General features: G+C 41.5%; 1 long non-coding RNA gene across 2 annotated transcripts; it reads left to right on the forward strand.

The window, feature by feature from the left end:
- Positions 1 to 734: 734 nt before the first annotated feature.
- LOC127059589 (uncharacterized) lies at positions 735 to 21,723 on the forward strand. 2 transcript variants are annotated; one of them, XR_007777529.1, is made up of 3 exons: positions 735 to 900; positions 9,777 to 9,903; positions 21,085 to 21,723. It is a non-coding gene; the product is annotated as an uncharacterized LOC127059589 (long non-coding RNA). The 2 variants fall into 2 exon arrangements; XR_007777530.1 differs by lacking the exon at positions 21,085 to 21,723 and adding an exon at positions 16,014 to 17,430.
- Positions 21,724 to 23,012: the final 1,289 nt, after the last annotated feature.

Consider the following 23,012-nt stretch of genomic DNA (forward strand, 5'->3'; position numbering starts at 1 on the left):
GCCTGCTGGCTGTCCAGCATGTCCCATGAGCACTTACACATCCCAAAAGCAGGATTTCTCCTTCCCCAAAACACTGGTCTTGCCCTCTTTGGCATGTTAAGATCTGATTGAGCAGTCTTATTAAATGGTGGTGGCAAAGAGAGCCCCATTCAGAAATCTGGTGACTCTGCAGCAGTTAGTTAGGAGGAATATGTGGGGTTTTGTGAGCTGCTGAGAGTTACTGCTGTTCAGCTTCTGGAATGAGCATCTGCACAGGCAGGTAAAGCCAGGAGTGCCTGTCTGCCCCTCCACCCCTCCCCAGTCACCACTTAGATGAAGTCACTGCCCTTGGAGAAGTCACTCCAGGTCCATTCTGAGGTTTGTTGTGGGGTTATGTTTGGTTGGGTCTTGCTTTGGTTCGGGCTTGCCTGTTTGGTTGAGGGGGTTTGTTTGTCTCTTTGGAATTTTTTGTCTGTTATTTACACTATCACACATTTGTGTGGGACCTTTTCACCAATTTGGGGGGGGGGGGGGAATACAAAACAAAAAAAAAAAAAAAAAAAACCGAAAAACCCCAAGAAACAAACCAGAACAAGCTAAACCAGTGCTCGCGGTTGAAACTTGTTATTTGGTGCCACCTGGTGTTGGCGTGTCCGGCGGAGGCGGGCGCGGTGCCGGGCTGATCGCGGGGCTGGCGCTGCGGCGCGGCCGCCGGTGCGGGGCTGGCGCTGCGGGAGCGGCTCCGCGCCCGCAGCCGGGCAAAGGCGCTCGGCAAGGAACTCCCCCCGCCCCGACAGCTCCGGGCTTTCCTGCCCGACAGGCGGCCCGTCCGCGCTGGAATTCGCCGGGACAGACGGCAGAGGGCATGAGTGAATGCCTTAACATCGGGGCTTGCTTCTGACGGGAACCTGAATCTCTCTGGTAGTGTAAATGCACCCTTCCCCTTCAACCTTTTCCCCCCTCTTTTTAGCATGATGTTGGTTGTATTTGTCATTGATTTCTGCATGCTTTGTTTTAATTTCTGCCTGTTTCTTTTATATGCCTCCTGTACAAATACAAAGCAAAACATTGCGGACGAACCCAGGTCTATTCTGCCTGAGGGGATGGGAATGTGCCCGCTAAAAAAAGACTAAAATGTTCGGCATACGGCTGAGGAAGTCTAGCAAAACTCAGGAAAATAGCAAAAAGCTCAAAGCCGTTTTTCCCTCCTTACTGCTCGGTTATAGCAAAAAGAGTCAACTGAGACGTCCTTTTGATGGGAGCATTGCTGGGTTTACCAGACCCGGTGGAGTGCCTTTTTAAATCTGTGAGACTGATCAAAAGAAAACACTCAGCTACTCTAATCCTTTATAGGCATGTTTCACTCTTGTACTATTTAATTTCTGATAGGCAAGTTCAGGACTGAACTAATTTATTCCTGGCATGAAGCCTGGGATGTAACATGCCAAAGAGCAGTATATAATAAATACAATTGGATGGAGGAGCGTAGGTCAGCACATGTTTCACACCACTCCTTTTACTACTGGAGTCATGGGGTAAAATCTACTCTTTTTGCCAACTTTGGTGAAGGTGTAAATGCACATGCACAATGTAATGGCTTTAAATCTTGGAATCCTACTTGTATGCACCAGATGGATCTTGTATAAATGTTCCACTTTACAGCATGTTAGCATTTGCTAGTAGTTAGCTGGAGGTTATAGCTGCCAGACTTCTTTGTGGCAGTTTCCAGGCTTAAAAAAAAAAAAAAAAGGCAAAAAGAGAAAACACAAACAGAGAAAACAACACCCTCACAAGAGGGAATGTCTGAATAATAGATAAAACTAGTTTTAAGAATTGCATGTACCTGTGTTTGTTCATGAATAGTATTTGATTTGACTTGTCCTGATTTGAACTACATGGGATACATGGATATCAGGATTTTTGAGACTTTTTCAATCACTACCTTATCAGTAGTGGTTGAAAAATCTTATAAATGTTTGTGTATTGTACACAGAATTATGCCTATCATATATATATATATATATATATATATATATATATATATATATATGTACAAGTGTATATGTTTTCCTTAAGTACAACCTAGAACCTAGATAGGTTCCAAATGGTTAAAATGGTTCTGGAACCTAGATAGGTTCCAAATTTAAGAATAATTTAACTTGATTATATAGGTCAGAAGTATTTTTCAGATAAGCGCTACCATACGTAAAATGCATTTGTGCTATCTGATTTTTTTAAATGCTTTTGTCTTTGCTAACTAGAAGTCTAACTCTTCCAGACTACATCTTGAAGACATGATAATATGTATTTTAGGAGGCTATGAATTCTTGCCTCCAGTCCAAATTTGCTATTCTATATACTTCAGGCATATATCAATGGTCTTGGAAAATATGCTTTAGAGTGCTTACTTTTCATATTTCTCCATTTCTCTTTCCTTTTCATTTTCCTTTAGAATTACATATGTAATTGCTGCTGGAGAAAAAAACAAAAAAACAAAAAAAAAACACTAAGACAAAGGAAGGTTCCAAAAACACAGAAGAAAAATTCACCAGTTGTATTATGCATATATATAAAACCAAAAATACTGACTAGGCAATTGTTAGAAATGGGGCAAAGCCAGGCCTTTCTTAGCTGGTGTCTTTCTCTTGTTTTCCTTCTACTGCCTAATTCCCACTTCCTCCCACAACTTTCTTGTACTTCAACCAACAAACACTTTTTGTCCTAATGAAAAGCACGTCAACACTTCAGTTCCAACATCACTGTTACAGGTGTGTGGTAAGAGGTACATGGTGCTGCTCCAGTGACATCCAGGAGGATTTCATCACACTGACATAGGACAGTGGGGTGCTGTTAGGACATCTTCATCCCTCACTCTCTCCTCTGAGGGTGTCAGACATTCAAAGCTTTGGTATAATCTGGCTGCAACCCTGAAGAGGCAGCGCCTCTGGGCATGGAGAGGAGCATCCAGCCATGTTTGATGCTCCCCTGGAAGTCAGTGGCTGCAAAATTCCCCCTGCCTTGCACCAAAGGCATTGGAGTCACACAAAGTACAGCACATGGGCCCTGTTTATGTGCTCATTTTTACTTTAGCAGGTACTTGTTTTGGGAGATTAGTCTGGCAAGACCTGTGTCTGTCCTCTGCTAAACCTGGACAGCACCACTCCTGGCAACTGGCTCTCAGATGATGCCAATTTGTAACATCGTGATTTCCCTCCTCTACGAGGTCATGTTCAAAGTCTTTTGTTGTGAGCGAACTTTTTTCCCCTTAAGTTCCTTCCGTAGGTGAAGAAGAAAACGCTGTCATCACAGCCAAATGTCACAACTGCCTCTGCTGCCTTTCTCTGCAAGATCTTGCCATTGCCCCTGCATTTAACTTCAGGGAATGGTTTCCTGTAGCATTTATAGATGATAATGTCACATTTTTAAAAATGTAGTTAAAAATGTCTGGAAATTTAATAGTTACACTTCCCACTATGGAAAGCACATTTGCAGAAAAACTAATTGTTACCAATAGCTTCAATTGCCAGCCTGGATCATTAAACTTTGCCTTGGGTCAGCCTTTCACTCTGCCTGATTGTTAAGTACAGATTAAGAGGCTGTTGCTAGCATTAACTTTGGACTCATGAGACATCACTCTTCCCAAATTTTGTGCACTTTATCTGAGCAAGCTTCAGCAGCAGAGCACTTTTCTTAAAATTTCCATTAGGGACCAGCTTTCAGAGGGACTGAGGGCTGTAATCTGATTATTGCTTCCCGCTGGATGCCGAGGATACAGGCTTCTGCTTGTCTCACGCCTGGCCCCTCCCTGCTGCCTTCAACAGCTGAGGAATTGTTGAATGGCCACGGTCCGGGGGCCGTGTCCTTTTGTGCTGGGACACATTCCCTCCTGCCCGGTGGAACATTTTAAGCTTTGGAAGCGTTCGCTTCTGAGCTCACCGCACATTTTAATTCTGAGCTGCTGGCCAGGATTGGTGTATGTGGGAGAAGAGAGCTTCAAAACGCCTTCGGATGTGGTTTCCTAAAAGCTTATTTACCTTATGAATTGTTTAAAAAAGGAAAAAAAAGAAAAAAGAAGAAGAAACATGTGTATCACACTGGGCCGTGCAGAGTTTCCAGTCACATCTTACTGATTTAAAAAAAATTCTTTCCTGCCTGTTGAATTTATGGCTGAGATAGCCAGATTACTAGAAACACTTATGTGTTTAATCTTTTCATGTTTTGAGGGGGAGAAGGTAAGGCAAGGAAAATGCCATAGAATTGCTTTTTATTTTGTGGAGGCTGTAAATTCTGTTATGGAAAATGTAATAAAGAAGCAGCTTAAACAGAAAGAGTGGCTGTGCGAAATCGCGAAATTTCCATTGGGTGAAAACAAATCCTAACTTTATGTACGTTTCCCTGGAGAGATGTAATGTGAATGCTTACAGCTGGTTTTAGTTTCTTATTCCCTGATTAGGTTTAAATTAAAGGAAGGATGTCATATTGAATTATGAAAAATTACTTATCTTGTGTATTTTGGTTTATACGTACTTTCTATCACAGTCTCACTGTGGCACTCACAAGGACCTACTGAACATGTGCACACAAATAATATGAAAAGTGAACTGGCTGCAGTGTAGTGCTTCTGACAGAGAAATGTGTCCACCTTCCACCAGGCAGGGAAAACTACCCTGCTGTGCTGAGCCTTCCCCTGCAAGACAGGTTGGTTGCTGGCTGAGAAAGAGGGGCTGTGTCCTACTGAAGCCTCACCTGCAGCACCCTCTGCTCCAGGGGTCCTGCTGAGGATGAGAGCCCAGAACAGAGAGAACAAGTTCCCCGAGACAGCCAGTGTAGCCAAGGCTGAACAATGCCTGGAGCAAGCCGAGCAGGAGGGGAGAAGGAACTGTCTCAGCCACCCGTGCCATTCCTAAATGCAGGCTCTGTACTTTATGTCTGCTTTCAGCAAGCATTGTGGTGGTCCAGCAGCCCAGAGATTTGAAATTCACTCTCTGGGGAGATTTATGTCTCCCTTCCACAGAGAAGTGCTTTTTTGCTGGAGAAAATGGTATTATATGACTTACCTAAGTAGTCACAGCTATTGGTGCAGCTCAGATTGGGTGCAGATTTGGTTCTGGTACAGATGAAAAGATTAAAAGAACTTGGTTCGAACAACTGGCACACTCAAAGTCTTTGTATGACTGTGTACAAAGACAAAAAACTAATTGCAAATTGGTTTTAAAGCATTCCATGTGATACTGCCATTATTTTTTTTTCTAGCAAATTACCAGCTCTGCAGGAGTTGTAAGACATAAAGGACACATTAGTAAATACTACTCTGGTAAATAAATATATATATATGTGAGCACATATATTTTTAAAATAGAGTATAAAAAAAAAGAAAATTCTATAAATTGGACAGAAAAAGTGCTGATTTGTGTGATGGTGCTTACAGAGCTATGCTGTGTACTGTAGCACAACATTTGGAGTGGGGATCAAAGAAGAAGAGGTCTTGCAGGAGCTCTGTGCCTGGCGGGTGTCTGTAGTTTGCACAAAGAATGAACAACTTGCTAGCACAGCCTCTGCAGTGCAAGTAATCTAGAGATGCAAAATAAAAAAAAAATGCTGTCTTGCTGCAGCTGGAAGTCATGCTCCTCTTGGATGTGCACAGAACTGAACATCCCCTCTATGTCTTTGTGCTGCTGTGAACATCTCTCCTCTTTTTCCTTCTCCAGAAGAGGTTGCTCATACCATGCTGTGCTTTTAAGTGGAGGACAAGGAGCCTGTTGCTGACCTGCAGGGTAATTGCAATAAAAAAGGCAGGATAATATTCTGAGAAATGGGATTCTCAAAGCTGACAAGTAAGGGAACAGGAGGATGGAGACAATGGTGTGAGAAGCAGTTTTGCCATGGGCCTCTGGGTATCCTGGGGAGCAGCACACCTCAGGTGTGTTTGCCTTGGCTTTCACTGTGCTTCCCCAAAAGTTGTGTCCTCCTGTCCCACCTAACATTAACCCTCCCTCCTTTGGGTAGGATATTTGGGCTAGGTCTGCTGCTGGGGAAGGGGAGAACACCTCTGAGAAGGCAAACAGTGGCATAGTGCGGTTTTGGGAGCCTGTTCCAGAGCATCCTGGTGTCTGAGTACTCCCTGCATGCCTCAGAGCCTGGGGAGGAACAGGAGACCATGAAGCAGGATGTGAGATGAGAACGCTGCTGATGCCACTGAGCCTTTTGAGACACTGTTTTAAGAAAAAATTTATAATCATGACACTGTTATACAGCAGAGGTATATGGCCATATCCTTATAATTAATTATGTGACTTAAAGAGCCATTCTCCTGCCCTACCATTCTGTCTAGAACACAAGGAAGTTAAAGCTTTTCAATGTGCTTAGAAGCATCTAATCTGATGGCCCCTTCAGTGACCATCAGCACAGACCCTGGTTTTCGTCACCCTGAGTAAAGAACAGTCTGAAGATGATGACAATTTGCCAGTCCCAATGTGTGACACTACTTCTAATTCTCTTAAGTCCATCTTCAGGTTTGATTCATCTCACAAAGCACTGTAATCTACACAGCCTCTGCAGGGGCCAGCAGCTGCTTCATGGTCCTTATCCCTAGGAATTGAAGGTGTCTTTGTGTATAAGCTGTCATGCCCTATCAACATCTTATGCATCAGCTTTTTCCTGTCTGCTGGTCTAAAGACATTTAGATACCTGTAGTCTCCAGCAACACCTTTGTATAATAGTAGCAGTAGTAGTGGTAGTAGCAATAATAATAATAATAATAATAATAATAATAATAATAATAATAATAATAATAATGGATTCAAACAGGCAGTTGCTTTTATTGCTTTTATTTGAAGAAAGGATGACCAGAAAATCCCATTCTCACCCAGAAATTTCCAGATTCATCGTGCTTTATCAGTGTATGTATCCCATCTTACACTGACTCAGAATATTTCTCTGAGTTTTCCCCTCTCTAACATGGAGGCAAAAGAGACATCTGCTTCTCAAAAGTACACTGTAAAATTAAATACTTTCTTTTTTGAAGCACTTTAATGCAATATAACCAGGAGCCATAAAAGTACCTCAAACTGTGTAAAAGAATCTTTTATTACACACACTTTAGGAAAAAAGCCCCTGCAGAATAGGCAATGGATACTTTATCAATTTTTCTACCTTCCTTTTTAAATCAGTTATGAGAGACATAAATCTGTAACTTCACTACAATGATGCTTTTTTTTTTCTTTGATTCTCTTTGCATGTCTATAATTTATTGGAACTTCCATGTCTCCTTTCAGTCAGATTACTTTTTCCTATCAATCTGTGATATTTTGCTAAGCAAATAGAATATTCTTGAACAATACCAGTCTTCAGTCAGTCAAGTCACTGATTTATTTCAACTTTGTAAAACTGACACCTTTTCAAGTTCACGACATACATATTGTAGCCCATATCATGTTTTGTCTGCACACAGCAAATGCAACTGGATTGAAGTCACTAGTACCACAGCAACTCTTTAATTTTTTGATCAGTGAGTAGAAACTCTGCCCTTTCTCATGCTCAGGAAAAGAGGGCAATGGGAAAGAATGAGTAAATCAGACAGGTAATTGCTCTGCATGCACTCATGTTCAAAAAAAAAAAAGGTTTAAAAAAAATTCCCCCTGTTTTTGAATCCTGGGTTTGCTCCTGCATGTTCTTGACTGAGCTAGAGATCATCAAGGATGTTGCTCCTGTAGGCCATAGGTCCCTGCAACCTCTAGTCCCAAAAAGGGAAAACAGAAACAAATTTTCCAGTACCAACTACTCAGTTACACCCTTGCTGTCAGGAGAGGTGTTCCCTGAAGTGGGTTGGTGTGTTTTGGACATGTCACTGAGTGATGCATTTAATCAAGAACACCTTGCAGTTGTGAGCCTTGTTTTTTTTCTTTTTACCTTCCCCCCCCCCCCTTTTTCATTCTTCTCTTCTTTTTTTTCTTTCTCTGTTCCTCTTTCCTCTGTTCTCTCACCCCTCTTTTGCTTTTTCCTCTCTCTCTCCTGAATAACTGAATCTATTGAGAAGTAAATCCCCTCCTTCAATTACTTTAATATGCTTTCATACCATGTTTGCTCCACTTTATTTCTCAGCTTTGTTATTTCCACTGCCCAGTAAAATCTATCACCTTTGAGTGAGTTATTTGCTTTTCTGGACTGCAGCAAATACCACCCACTCTGTTAAGGTCAGGCTCCAGCTCCTTGACTTCTCTATTGTTCCGTCCCTTCCTTACCCACTCTGTCATTGCAGTACGACAGCTCCAGCTGGGAGGGCAGGGAAATCACTCCCTCAAGAGCAGTTTATCACAGCAATAAATGTTATGTGTTTTACTAGGATGCCATCAAAGTTCACCCTCACACCACCATGCTGAAGTAGAAACAATTGTTTCTTTTATTCATCTATTATGTATACTTTATTGGGTAGGTGTCTATATCCTGCAGAGATCAGCATCCTGAAGGGACAAGGCACTACTTCAAGTTTCTGCTGTGTTGTGAAAATTACAGAATTTGCAGTGAGAAGCATCATAATGTTTTAAATTAATTACTGCTTCTCAGTTTTCTTCCTGCTCTCCCCACTGCCTGGGTTTTAATTACTTTGCTCACATAGGCGTCTCCAAAGTCACTTCATTAAACAGTACTTGTAGCCTTTACATTTCTTTCAGGTTATTTGCTTCTTTTTATAGTACTGCCTGTGCCAGCTCTGTTAACTTCAAAGCATAAGAAGCCTGAAATCTTTGTGATTGCAACTGGCACTCAGCAGAATCTGGCCAGTTATCTGAATTGGTCTGTCATTCATGAAACTAAATACTTTAATTTTAATTTTTTTTTTTTTTTAGATACAAGAGAGAAAAGTGAAACCTTTGTGTTTGCATTCCCTCCCCCATCTTCCTACTAAGTACTGATATTTCCTCAGCCAAGAGAGCTTAATAAAAGCTGAGAATACACTTTACTACATTAATTTCATACAGCACAATTCCTTGTAGTAATATGAAAACAAGTTGTTGAATGTGTGACAGGGTAATTCACTGAGCACTAAAGGAAATTGCTAAAAACAAAAAGAAATTTGTTATACTCTAAGCTCTCAGTGACATATGAGAGCTCCAGTATTCTGTTGGGAAAAATGGTCAGCAGCCTTGCACTGACATATGTTAGGTATCTCTAGTCTCTGAAATGCAGGTTTGGATTGACTGAAACTATCTGAGGCTTTAGGTTAAATTCCTAGCAATGTTTTCAGTCAAGAAATGAAGGAAATATTTGAAGAGCAAGACTATTTAATTTCAACATTTTTCTGCAGAAACTACTTTCATTTTTAATTTTTTTTGTTTTCTAACTTTTTTCCCACAGAACACTGTGTGTCTAAATCTGGCTCAATCTAGTGAAGGGAAGAGAAAGCAACACCCAAGCCCAGTGTTTGGAGCATCTCCTCCTCTTTGTCTCAGGCAGAAAAGGATGGCAGCTCCTCTCACTCTCACTGTTTGCCCTCTCCTGACAGTGGCATTGCAGTTACCTACAATGATCAGTGCAGAGACAGCACTATGGCTGCCAGTGCTCATGGAGACCTATTTCCCCATGAAATAGAGGCTCAAAGTCAAGCTAAAACAGAGCCAGCACCTCTTAAAATCCCGGGGGACCTTTGTAAAGGCAAATCAGGGATTCAGTGATAGGGCTCCATCCCCCTGTCCCTGGTGTCAGGCTAGGTGCCCTTGAGAAAACTGAGTACTCTGCTTCTATACTGCTGGAATCTAAATTTGGGAACCACTGCATGGTTTATTTCATGTTATGTTATGCAGGAATTCCAGCTGCAGACAAATTGGAGAAGACCTTGCTTTGACTAGATGAACCCTATCGTGTATATTGGGTCTGCAGGAAGAAGAAAGGACGATGTATCACTGGGGGATGGGATTCAGCTCCAAAGAGGTAAATATCAAGTGCAAAAGCAGTGGATCATTAAATGAGGTGATACAGCAGGGCAGTTCACATTGGTGTCCACAGCTGTTTTCTTTCTCCTGGTATGACCAGCGTTCACTTATTGGTGCCTGATTCAGCTGCATTAAAAGCCTGAGATCAAAAAGCAAAGAAGGAGATATTTTCCTGCTGCGTATTTTCCCAGGTTTGAGGGTTTTTTCCTGATGGAGATAGATACGTGGCCACAAATATTGTAAAAAAACCTTGTGTCCTTCCCTTTATGGGCTTTAAAGAAAGAATGCTGACTGAGGGTTTACTTTTTGGTTAATCAAAACAAGTGTAAATTCTTGATCCTAAGAGCAGTGTTTCCTAAGCACACTCCTATTAGGATACAGTGTGACTTCCCAGCACCTTGGCTGTTGAGCAGCTACTGAACTACTGCTGTAGTTCCAGGACCCAGTCAGGGTTTGGGGCTGTTTCCTGATGGGCACTTTGGTGGTAAGCAGTTAGAACAAGAGCTGAATGAGGTTTTCCAGGTGAGATGAGTCAACATTTGCATGGCACTGACTTGGGTCATGTCATGGTTTCTGTGGGTTCAGTCAGCTTCAGTCAGCGCAGACTTTGTCCTCCACCAAACTCCTGAGTTAGGCTTTCAGAGGCCTTTGGGTGCCTGCAGTTAGGGCAGTTTTGTATGGACAAAAAATATGTATAAATGAAGAATGGATTTGAATGAGTCAAAGAGGCACCCCCTCATCCATGTCAGCCAACTGCAAAATGGGAGATTATTCAAATTCAGCACATCAGCAAAGCTTCACAGTAAAGGCATAAATGGTTGCTGGCCAGCTCTGATGCCTTCCAAGGTCATCAGAAATTATTTAACTTCCATTTTGGTTCACATGGTCAGGTCCCAGAGACCAAGAGCTTAATGGTTCTGGGAATATGCAGGTGCTCTTCCAGTCAGCTAACTTGTATTTAATTTGGTTTGAAGTGTTGCCTCTGGTCAAGGGAGTGACTATGGCTTCCTGTGTTGAAAAGCTCTTCACATCCCTTCCCTGTGTAACAAGAGCTGTTCAATAAAATTGTGCTCTTCCTGCCATTACCTTTTAGAGATATGTTACAGCACAACCATGATAGCTCACTATGTGGAACCTCAAAATTAAAAACAAACAGACAAACAAATTATGTAAAGCCTTACAAAGCTTGCAGTCCTTTTGCATAGCTATTTGTAGCTCAGCCCTCTGCCTCCTCCATGTGAGCACATTTGGTTAAAACAGCGGGGTCCAAATGATAGATGGAATGGCTGCATCATATCTTGGGAAAACATTTAAAAGGGTGTTTTGTTTCTGTGAGCACATTTGGGGTTTGATGTAATAGAGCTTGCAAGAGTTGATATAGAGGAAATTATTGCTTCTCAATAAAATTCTCCATTTTTATTGGCTCACGTACAGAGAATGGCAGCCAGCTGATAAAATACTTGGTGGAATTTTCTTTCCATCTAGCCATGTGCTGCTCTACAGCTCTGAAGTGTGTCCTTTTTTTTAAATTGGGCATAATTATGATAGTTTCAAAGCATTTTGAGTTTATCATACTACTCTTTATATGGAAGTCTGCATACCTTCTCCTTTAACCAAAATTTTGTCGTTTAAACCTGCTGGCTGTGACAATAAAGTAAAAAAAACCCAAAACATAAAAATAATAACATAAATCTCTTATCTTTGTCAGATACCTCCTGGCAAAGTAAGATGTATATTTTACAAAAGCATTTTTAGCTTTTCACATGCTATTTGGATTCCTTATAGAATGTCTACTTAAGGAGATACATGTATACATACAAAATATGGTTTCATAAGACAGAAACTGTAAACAACATTTGCAAAATATTACTTCATCAGGACCGTGAAAATCTAGAAAACAGATCGGCTCTACTATCTTCCCCAAGATAAACACAGACTTCCTCAGAAATTTAAACTCTGCAGCATTATTTGCATTTACTAATAACAATCCCTTAACTTTCCAGAATGTAAATTCTTCCATTTCCTACTCATTTAGTTAGTGGAAAGTATGAAGCATTTTATCACATTAAACTTTAGGGTTTTGGGTTTTTTTCTTTTTGTTCAAATTCCCAAGGGGGAGTTTGATTCCTAAGTATTAGGGCCAGAAGAGGACCTGGCTGTGGAGTTTTAGGTGCCTGCTCTCTGGAACAATTGCCATGCTCTCCATCTTCCCAGGCAGTGCACAGAGAAAGCTGGCTTGCCCTAGGAGGGAAGCCCCTGCAATCAGAATTCTGCAGAACTACCCAGACACAGAGCACCAGGGATCTTAAACATTGTCCCTCCTGCAGTGCCACAGGAGAAGCTTCCCTCTGCATGGCATCCACGGGTGCTTCAAGGGACATCTCCAGCACTGGGGGTAAAGAGTCCCTTTTCTGCCCAGGACACTAAAAAGCACTCTCCTAGTAAGGCACCACAAACACCATCTGGCAGTTTGCACTGCTGCTTGTGAGGAATGGAAGCTGGCCACAGAGTAGGTTGTGTTTTTGTGGGCCTCCTGCAGCATCTTCTCTGGGCACTGGTTTTTCTCTCTGGCTAACGAGGGAGCTGAGCCCTCCTGCAATCCTGGCAGGTGTAGCTGCCAGGGAATTGTAAAAATTTTTTTAAAAGCAGGAAGGCAGTTGAATTTGATGTTGCAGGGCTCAGCCGAGCAAAGATTGCGGAACCCCAGTTTTATATATAAATAGCAATGTATCACCTGAACTCTGCTTTCCATGCTGTTTCCTGACCTGGCCTCACATTTCAGTGACATTTTGGCTGGAATTCAGGAGGGGCTAGGCTCATCTAAGTAAAAGCCTGGCCTAACCATGCCTATCTGCTCTCTATCTAAAGCAGCTCACTGCTGTCCAGATCTGGCCTGATAAGTAGTAGGGGCACCAGGGTATTGCTTTCTGGGCAAGCTGCAGCTGAGAAAGGGATCTAGCAGTGGGGACTGAGGTGTCTAATTCCATTTCTTATCTCAGCCCTCTCCACTACTTTTGTGCTGGTGATATGCTCAGTCTGTCCACTTCTCTGTCACTGGGGAAGTTTACAAACTCCATTAGCTTTCCATTAGCTTTGACTTGCTGGTCACAGGATGCCCCCTCTGGAAACTTCTGTTGACTAGATCCAAGGTGGAGGGGAAACCACACAGCAATCATTTTAATATCCACTTGTAGAGTAGACCATGACTGGTCTGTCCCCATAACCATGGAGGAGGCAAATCCTCTGACTGCTCCTGCAGAGGCTGGAAAAGAGTAAAAGAATGGGAGAGCCTTAGTCAGGAAAACCATTTCTTTTAATGTGCAGCATCGTCTCCACAGAAGCCCTGAGGGACACGTTGATGTGTTGGCATGTTCCCAGCTGGTGGGTGTGATTCACCTGACTCACCCCCTGAAGTGTATCCACATAACATCCACATATTATGGACATAAATCAACTTTCACCTGAAGAATGGGAATTCTTTGTTGTCAAATGAATGTGAGCTGTGAAGAACCTGCAAAGTGTACTATAGCAGTCCTGAATGGCTGTCAGCTTTCCAGAGGGTTATGCTGTTGGCTGGAAATGTCTTGTTGTTCAGTTCCTAGAGTTTTCCAGGCCTAAAGTCTCCTTGTCTGAATTGTCAAACATATCATTGTCGCCAGAGACAGCTGGCACAGGAAATAATGCCATGCGAGAATCAAATGATACAGCATTTTTGCAAAACCTTTAGCAAATCTGTATTAAAGCCAGTCTTTTATTTCTTATTAAATTAGCATTGCACTATGCTGAAATTTTAATGCACTAGTTGAAGAGTTACAGCTAAATGATGTTATGACTCATGGCAATATGCAGCAGCACTGACCCAGACTTGTCTCCCAGTCCTCCAAATCTTATCCATTCCACACTTGGTTTACCACAAAAATGGCCTGTATTGCTATAAGCTCAAAACAAGAGGACCCACTTTAACGTGGATTCTGTGTTTCAAATGTGCAATAATGGTTTAGTTAACAGGAAGCAGATTCAAGCCTGCTCCAGACACACTGGCAATTAGGCATATATCAGCTCTCCCTTCTGCCAGAGCACAGAGCGAAAGGAGATATCCTTTCTCTGGAGCGTGGAGAGAACCAATTGTGATCCTAGGGAGTATTTAAATGGAAACACTAGATTTTGAGTAAATGAACTATAATAATGAAATTCATTTCTGGGATGCCCACTGCTGGGAGTCACTTCCTAACAGGAAAGTACAAAGAAGATTGAGTCCTCATCTTGGGTGTGCAGAGCAGAAGGACAACAGGGAACAGACACAAACTGGAAAACAGGAAATCCCAACTCAGTATAAGGAGTTGTCAGACCCTGGAGCAGGCTGTACAATGCCTGTCCTTGGAGATATTGAAAACCTGCTTGGACAAGGTGTTGACTACCTGCTCTAAAAACCTTCTTTGAGCAGGAGGATGTTCTAGGTGAATGCCTTAGGTCCCTTCCAACCTGCGTGTTCTTCAAATTGCATCTGTGCAAGAGCTGTGTGTCCTGCAGCACTGGAGAAGTGGGAGGCTTGTTGCTGACTCCATTCAGTGAAGAAAGGGAGGAAGGGGAAGGTTTTTTTAAAATTTTAAAATATTCTTATTAATGCACTTAATCTTCCTTCTGCCTTCTTTAGTGAGGTCCAAACTAGATGTAAACATAGTTTTTTAATGTATGTAGTCACAGAGACAAACAAACTATGTCAAATATGGTTGGGAAGAAGATCCAGCTAGAGCAAGAGACCAACTAACTGCTGTGAAAGGACACAGGAACACGGTGAGAAGGCAAGAAGTTGCAAGAAGTGCAAATAGAAGATACTGCCGTAGGTGGTAAAGACTCAGTGATGCCTCTGCATTTCCACAGTGTTTGCTACAGCACAGCACAAGAAACAATGGCACAGTCACTGAGCAGTTGTGTGCTGCTTGCTGTTGACCACATAACCACAGAGTATTCTGAGTGGGAAGGGATCTGCAAGGGTCATGGAATCCATCTCCTGGCCCTGCCCAAAACAGCCCCAGCAGCCACACCATGTGCCCAAGAACATTGTCCAAACACGTCTTGAACTCTGTCAGGCTTGGTGCTGTGACCTCTTCTGGGGGCCTCTTCCAGTGCCCAGCCACTCTCTGGGTGAGGAACCTTTTCCTGATATCCATCCAAAACCTCTCCTGACAAAACTTCAGGCCATTCCCTCAGGTTCTGTCACCAGAGAGGGGAGATCAGTGCCTGCCCCTCCTCTTCTCCCCACGAGGATGCTGTAACTGCAGTGAGGTCTCTCTCCCCTCAGCCTCTTCTTCTCCAGACTGAACAGACCAAGTGACCTCAGCTGCTCCTCATATGGCTTCCCCCTTGAGGCCCTTCAACTTTGGACATTCAAATGATGCCAGCAGATTGTCAGGAAAGTTTAGATAGTAGAGCTAGACAATGTGATTCTTTAGAGCAATAAGTAGTGTTTCAGTAATTGCTTTCAGAGAGAGTTCTAAAAGATGACTTGTGATTGCCCATACAGAGTGTATTTCTCATGTTACTCTTATTGGAAGGAGCCTCAGTTTGAGGCATTGGTGTAGTACTTCTGTGGCTTGGCTGATGACTGTCATTCATTTCTTCAGTAGATTTGGGTTAATGTCAAGGGCTTGCTTCAAGCAAGCCTCCTTAAAACAATGCTTCTGACAACAACTGAACCACTTACAAAAACGGACATTTTAAAATTATTATAATCCTAGTAATGTAGAGAGAAGTGCTTTCTTCTTTTTTTTCTTCGGATTCACAAGTGTATAGAGATGTCATTTATGTCCTAGACACATTAATTTCTGATTTTTTCCTTTAACCCTCTTAATTGGAAGAAAGTATGTTGCCGCTGATTTATGAACTCTTCAGAAGTGCCAGGGATCATTTTAAATGTACACAGCTGCTCTGCAGTAGTTTAACTTGGCAGATAGTATTAAACCATTGAATTGTGTCATTTATTTGTGTATGCACACAATAAGTTCCTTGTGCAGGTTCTTCAGAAAAAGTCTCAATGCTGATTCGAAAATGTGGCCTAAAAATAACCTAGCCCCATGATTTATTGTTTTGGTGCTTGTCTCCAAACAGTACATCTAAAATGAAGAATGAGATACCGTGTGTACCCCAGATAAGGCAATGGAATGGAAACCATCCGTAAGAGGAGCTACGGACAGAGGTCTGAAAAGGAAAAGTTCCCAGGGTGAATGAGCAAGACCCACGATGGGAATGGACTCCTGTTGTTGGCATTTGGGAATGCTGCAACTGATTTCATTGCTAGGCCAGGGAGCGTGTGACGCTGTGTAATGAGAAAGAGCAGCGGTCGTGGCAGCAGCATCACTGGTTGTAATGGAGTATAAATCAGGGCAGTTCACTCTGTCATTCCATTCAGGGCATCATAAAAGTAACACCTGTCATCTGGAAAAAATCTAAACTCAGAGAATAAAATAATGCATTTTGCATGAATGTATAAAATCCTGCAGTACCAGAAAATAGAACACTTAGAAATCGAGTCCTTATACTAAGGGGCGACATCTGCAAATATATTCTACCATCAATACCATGTGACTTGATTTATGTCTTAAACTATTCTATGGGGGGGAAAAAAAAGTAGCAGTATAGATTCTACTATAGCTCTAAAAAATAACTTTTTAGGCCATGATACTAATCTCTTTGATCCACACCATTTAATGCATTGGAAAGCAAAAGAACTTCCCTTATTTCTCCTTTGGCTGTAAAACGGACTGAAAACAGCCGTCAGGGATTTGTAGATTCAGTTACATCCTCAGCAAGAGAACCTAATGGGCAGTGTTTAAAGACTGATTGATAGACATCATCTTTTGATGATCATAGCAGAACTTTTTAGGCTGCTGATTGCAAGCACAGACATTCAGGAAAGCAAAATTTATGCCTGCCAGGCTTTTTGCTGTGTTTTGTCTCCTCTTCTCTTTCCTCCACTCAAACCAGATTTCAGCAGTCAGTCCTGGAAGTCAGTAACAATGGCCAAAAAACCTGAGCCAAAGACTATTATCAGCCACACAAGTTTCAAATATTTTTCTCTGGTAAATGGCCTAAAAGACAGAAATTTAAAATTAAATAGAAGGCAAGTTTGTCCTAAAGCTCTAGAAAATGGTGAAAATTTTGCACATTGGAAGCTTTAGAAACTATAGGAACTTTGGAGGGTGGGTGCAGAATTATTTATTCATGATGAGTCATTTCTGTCATTCTCTACTGTCACAAAATTTCCATGTGCTCTGGGTATATACAATTATATTTCAGGTAATGAAATTTCTGTTGTCTTGTTATGAGGGGCTGTGAAGCATAGATGTATTTTTTAATCCGGGATCAGTGCTGTCGATGTCTGATGAGATTGAAATATCAGCCAGACTTCCCTTTTTATTCCTTGCCCTCTGAGACAGCAGCTTGGTGCTACCTGTGAAGCAATTGTGGAACCACTCAGCTGCCTTATCCAAGGTGTCAGTGTGCAGGAGCTCAGACCCTCTCAGCCTGCAGAACTGGAGCACCCTGAGCCTTCTGCTCTCAAGAAACTGGGCTGCTGTGCTGCTACTCAGAGTGATCAAGCAGAAAGTGCTGTTGGAGATCTGAGTGAAGAACCTGAACACTGCTGGCTTCTTCTCTTACACAGCCCCAGGCCTCAGTGAGAATAAATTAAGGGCCATATGCTAACATTGGATCTCTGCACTATGGCAACTGGGTTGCACGTTTATGAACACAACATCTCTCCAGAACACTGGAGAGATCATTCAGGCCATCTAATTCATATGGGATTTCCTGGTCCCATTCGTCATTCCCAATAATGAGGTACTAACCACAAATCTGGTCTATAGTGTTTTTCTGGCTGCTACTTCTCCATTGCAGTGAGAGTTTGGGGAACACACATTGTGCTTTGGGAGAAGAGAAGAGGTCTTTTCTTAAGGCAACAGGAAAGGAAATAAGTGTCAATGTAAGCAACAAAACAGATAAGAACTGCCTTGGTAGATTGGTGTTCCATTGTTAAATCCTCTACTTTTAAGTTGGACTATCTTAATCATCTATGTTAATACATCTTTATGTTGACATTGCCCACAATTATCTGATTTTAACATGAAGTATAGAGGGAAAAGTTGGAAGTGTCTTCTGTGCAACATTTCACTGCTACACAGGCCCAGCACAATGAGCAGAACAGTAGCAATAATCAGTTTACCAAAGCTGCAGCTAGAGCCCCACTAAAATGTTGCAGAATGAAATCTTCATAATTGTTACAAACATAGTATTTTCAAAGCAAACTTATTACTGGGCCAATGGTTCAGGTACTCCATGAACGGTACCTTGCTCTTCATGAGTAAAAGTTGTGTACCACAGACTCAGGAGCCAGTCAGAAAACAAATCCCAGAAAGCACCTTTAAACCTGAATAGGAATAAAATTTCTTTTTCTAGAATGTCAGGTTTACAGCACTGGCATTAATGTCACACTGGTAACTTGCAGATAATTGAATAATGCCCTTATTTAGAACAAATTTCCTGTGTTTCATGGACTGGCCTGGGATACAGATGGGGTATAGGTATACCAGACTAGAAAGCACTACAAAAATCAATCCTGCAAGAGAGCTTGGTCTTGGGTAATTATTCTTAAGGCAAACTCTACTGAGAAGAGCTAGTTATCACTCTTCTTCAGCCTCAGAAGGTAGATGACAGTGTTATTCCCTTTGCCAAAGACAAATTCCACTTTTGTATCAGTGAAAATCCACATTAACAAGCATAAGAAGGCTTAAAATATATTTATTTTTTTTTCTTCTCCCTTATGGACAACCTTATAGAGAGACATATAAGGCACAGGATGCAGCCTTACTGTTCATAGTTCCTTCTGCCTTTTCAGTGCTATGGTGTGAATGCTTCCTGGTGCCTTCTGCAAAGGCATATTTTGCTGCCCTAACTTGCCTCTAACCTGCTACTGAAGAGGGACATACTTTTGATCATGATTCCAAAGCCTGGCAAATATTCTGCTTTGGTTTGAACACCTTTCACCAATCTGAATGAACTGGATTAATTAAAGAAAATATATGCCTCGACATCCTAAAATATTTTGAAAATTCTCTTCTTTAGCCTTTCAAATAACAATAATAATAGTAATTTTAAAATCCCAGCTTTTGCATGCAAACCATGAAAACAAAATGTTATTTCTTGTGCAGAAGTGAGAAAAATCAAATATCCATGTCTTGGGAGGGTGTTAATGTTCTAATTTGTGCCAGAGTATATTCCTGACAATTTTTATTAGGAAGAATCTGAGGGTGCCAGAGGCAAATAGTAAGACCCTGACCCTGAGAGAATTTTGAAAATGCAATTATGCTGCAGAGACTCTGCTGTGTCCACCCAGAGATATCATATGCAGATCAGTGGAGTCAAGCACTCAAATCCTGCCTATCAGCTGGAAGTGTGATCTAGAAAACAATGGAGAAAACCCATAAGCCAAGTATCAGCTTAAAAACCACAATATCTTCAGATGTTAGGATAAGTAAAAAGTTCTATTTTTGACAATAAATATTGAGAGTCTTAATGTTTTTTAAGATAAGTATTTTAAAGAAGGAAAGAAACCAGCACAGTTGTCATCCCTGCTGAGCAGAACCTCATTTCCCTGACCACTAGAAAAAAGCCTTGCCTGCTAAAGGCTGGTTCACCAAATATTTCTGAGTATGGGCATGCAATGTTTTTACAATGAAACATAAAACCAGGCAAAACCTCACCTGGGTTAAGCTTTTTTAAAGGAGATGGAAGTTCAGATTTAAGTTTACCAAAGATTGATGATTACTGGAGATAAATGTGTGTTTTGGGTTTGAAATATAATTCTCTGCATGCTAACACACACATGCATGGCAGATATAAACTATCCAAGTAGGGAACTTGAAATGCTGAGCTATTTCTAGGGCAAATACCTCTAAAACCTCATTTTTCCAATTCTTATTTTCTGTTCAACTGTGAGAGGACACAAAATTTCCACAAAATTGGAATTGTGGTAACTACAGATGAAATAAATTGCTTCTCTCCAAAAGGCCTCCCCCAGGTGTGTTTGAAAGGTTGGGTTAGAGCCTTCTCAGCATTGCATGGTCTAAATTAGTCCTGAACAAGAATCGTACATTAATCAAAATGAATGAAAATTTTCCTTTAGCTGGAGAGATGAGGCCTGTGGTATGGGAGCAGAAGGATGTGATTACTGCTCATCAGGCTATATCCAGACCAAAGTCTTCTCTGTTACTCTGGTGTAAACCAGCAATAACTCAGCTAGGTATTGGGATTCACAGCACAATGCACTGGAAATCAGAAACTGATCCACCTCAAAAAATGCTCTTGGAAATTAGCACTCACTGATAATTTTAACATCAGAATTACTATTGTAATAGTATCATGTATAACTAGTTCAGACACCTGTTTGGTAGGCATGCTGGACAAACAAATACAGATTCATTAAGGGCACTGGAGGGCAGAGGGATTACTCTAAATTTTAAGTGCCACCTTTGGACCCTTTCCTGCACTTTCTCAGCTCCGGAACAACAACCTCTGAAAATCCTGCTGTCCTTTCTCCCTCTGTTGTCCTTTCCAGCATGTCTGTAAAGCAAGCCTCTGAGAGCTGCTTCTCAGAATGGTAAATGGCTCAGGCAATAAGGGTACAGCAGAAAAGCATGGACTGGAGCTCGATCCCCTAGTGGCACAATCCTGAGACACAGGTGAGGGGCTATGGCCTAATAAGTCTGATAGCAGCCAAATGTTGTGGTAGCATACCAGTTTTATTTATCAACACTGTGTTAATCAATAATTATTTCAAAAATTAGAACTCTTTCTAACACCTGATGCTCGGTGGTTTTAGGTGCATGTGTTGGATCACTGTCAGGGCGCAGCTGAAACAATCTCGAGCTGCATTTTGGGGAAGGAAGGTCTGTGGAGAGCTGGGATCAGTGGTGCAGTACACCTCACAGGAGGCTGTGTAGATGCACTGGAACACTCCTTGCTTCCCTGAGAGCACTGGACTTCAGCCAGGGAGCCTTCAGCTTTGTTATAGCTGGCCAAAGCTTGAGACCTGTTGTCATCAGAAAAGTTTCTACAGACTCGTTTCAGCATAAGTGTCAGAACTTCACACCCCTTCCTGAACCCCACTTTTGTTTTCCTCCAGGTATTCCCTGCAGGATCTGTGGGTGGAGAGATTCCTTTGGCAATCTGGCTGTTCCCAGCAGGCAGCAAGAACCAGCTAGCACCTCTGGAGGGACTGGAGGTGTGCTGCCCCAGCAAACTCTGAGAGTACGTTCTCACCTACAGATCTTCAGCTGTAACACTGTGCTGCTGGAGCTGCTGTTGGAGATCAGCAGCATCAGAAAAAGGACAGCAAAATCAGATGTGGACAAATCTTATTAGCTATTATTTAATTTGTTAGTTCATTGTGTCTAGTACCGTACATGTGAGCCAGAAGAGTAGAGTGTGTTTTGCAGTGAGACACTTCTGCAAGACAGACACAATTTTTGAATGTAGCTTTTAATAACAATACAATTAGAAAGAAGTTTAATGAATACAAGTCCTTTCCTAAATGTTGCTATGAAGTATGCTGACTTAGCTATAGACAAATCATACATATATGTAATTTATTTTATATTTATATATAAAAATTGGGAAAACCAAGATACAGTTATTTGAAAAAATTTGAACTTTCTCTTTTTTATGTTTTTGCCCTCATTAGATTCCAGAGACAGACATTTCTTTGCCTTTATTTTTGTGAAAGCTTGTAAAATATAAGTCAATAATCCAGCAATCCCACATTTAAATTCCTTGTTAAGTTGATAAAATCTTTATTCTTAAAATGAAATAAAATTAAAGAAAAGCTGAGATGTAAGAATTCCAAATAGTAGCTGTATTAGTCAAGCACTGGCAGCTGCTCTTCTTTCAGGAGCTTTGCAAGGCTGAATATTTCTCAGTGGAGCTCCTATGACCTGTTTACTTGTTTCATTTTGAGCCTTAGCTTTGCAGTTCTTTTTCCTCCTCAGCTAGATTTTTAATAGATTGCTAACTTGCATGTTAGTGCAAGTTGCGGCTCACTTCCTAGGCTGCTCTGGAAGTTGAAGATAACCTGCTGAAGAATAGAATTTTTTTAAAATTAGAATATTCTCATCCTCTAGTATCTTATGGTTGTAGGTGTTCTTTGGTTTTTGGTTTTTTGTTTTTTTTTTTTACTGGTAGTTTTCTTGTTGTTCCAGAGGAGATGGAAAGAGGTTTGCAGGTGTGAGAAGGAAATATCTTGTGTATCCTGCCCAAGGGCACGGCTGCACACTGGTTAACTTGGATAAATTAACCCAGGATGACATTGCTGTGACTGTGGGGCTTCCTCTGTCTTCTGGGTAGCTGGTTTCCTTCTCCCACAACCCAGCAATCTTTTCCCGTTTTTTTTATAGATAACACTAAACTTTGTGCTACGTTCCACAAAATAATCTCCATCTTCCGGACACGTCAACAACTTTCCATTCTCCATCTCTTACTTCACTGTGGCCAAATGCCTGGCAGTAGATGAATAATGGGTTTATTCTTCCTTTGACTATGTACCTTTGTGTTATCTCTTGGAATATTTTTGCTTTGCAGGCTGGCACCAAAACAAATTTAAAAACATTAATGGAACTTCAAAACAAGCCACCTACACTTGGAAACCTTACTAGCAACTTGATCTGCTTTATTTTCTTCATAATGTATTTTGAGATGTTTATCTTGGAAATGAGAACAGTGGCTGATTCCAGCTTTCATGGCTCTCATTAGTTTATTGCATCTAAAAATGACCACGGAAACTCAAATGTATTTCTAAGTACAATATTATGGTTCCACATATCTGTTTGGAATGAGCTCGGAGGCATGGCTTCCAAGAAAGCCCACTCTTTGCTTTGGTCCTTACCTTACCATTTACATGAGTGGAAAAGCAGCATACTGCAATGCTCTGGTTGTGGGGTGCACGCCCACTTTGAGCAGACTCTGGCCCATAGTTGGCTTTCTGAGCAGAGTAAAACTCCTGTGCTGAGTGTAAAGAAAAATAAAAACTCTCTGGAGTCACCCCTTGTCCTCTGACAG

This window comes from Serinus canaria, chromosome 4, assembly GCF_022539315.1.
Source record: "Serinus canaria isolate serCan28SL12 chromosome 4, serCan2020, whole genome shotgun sequence".
NCBI lineage: Eukaryota > Metazoa > Chordata > Aves > Passeriformes > Fringillidae > Serinus > Serinus canaria.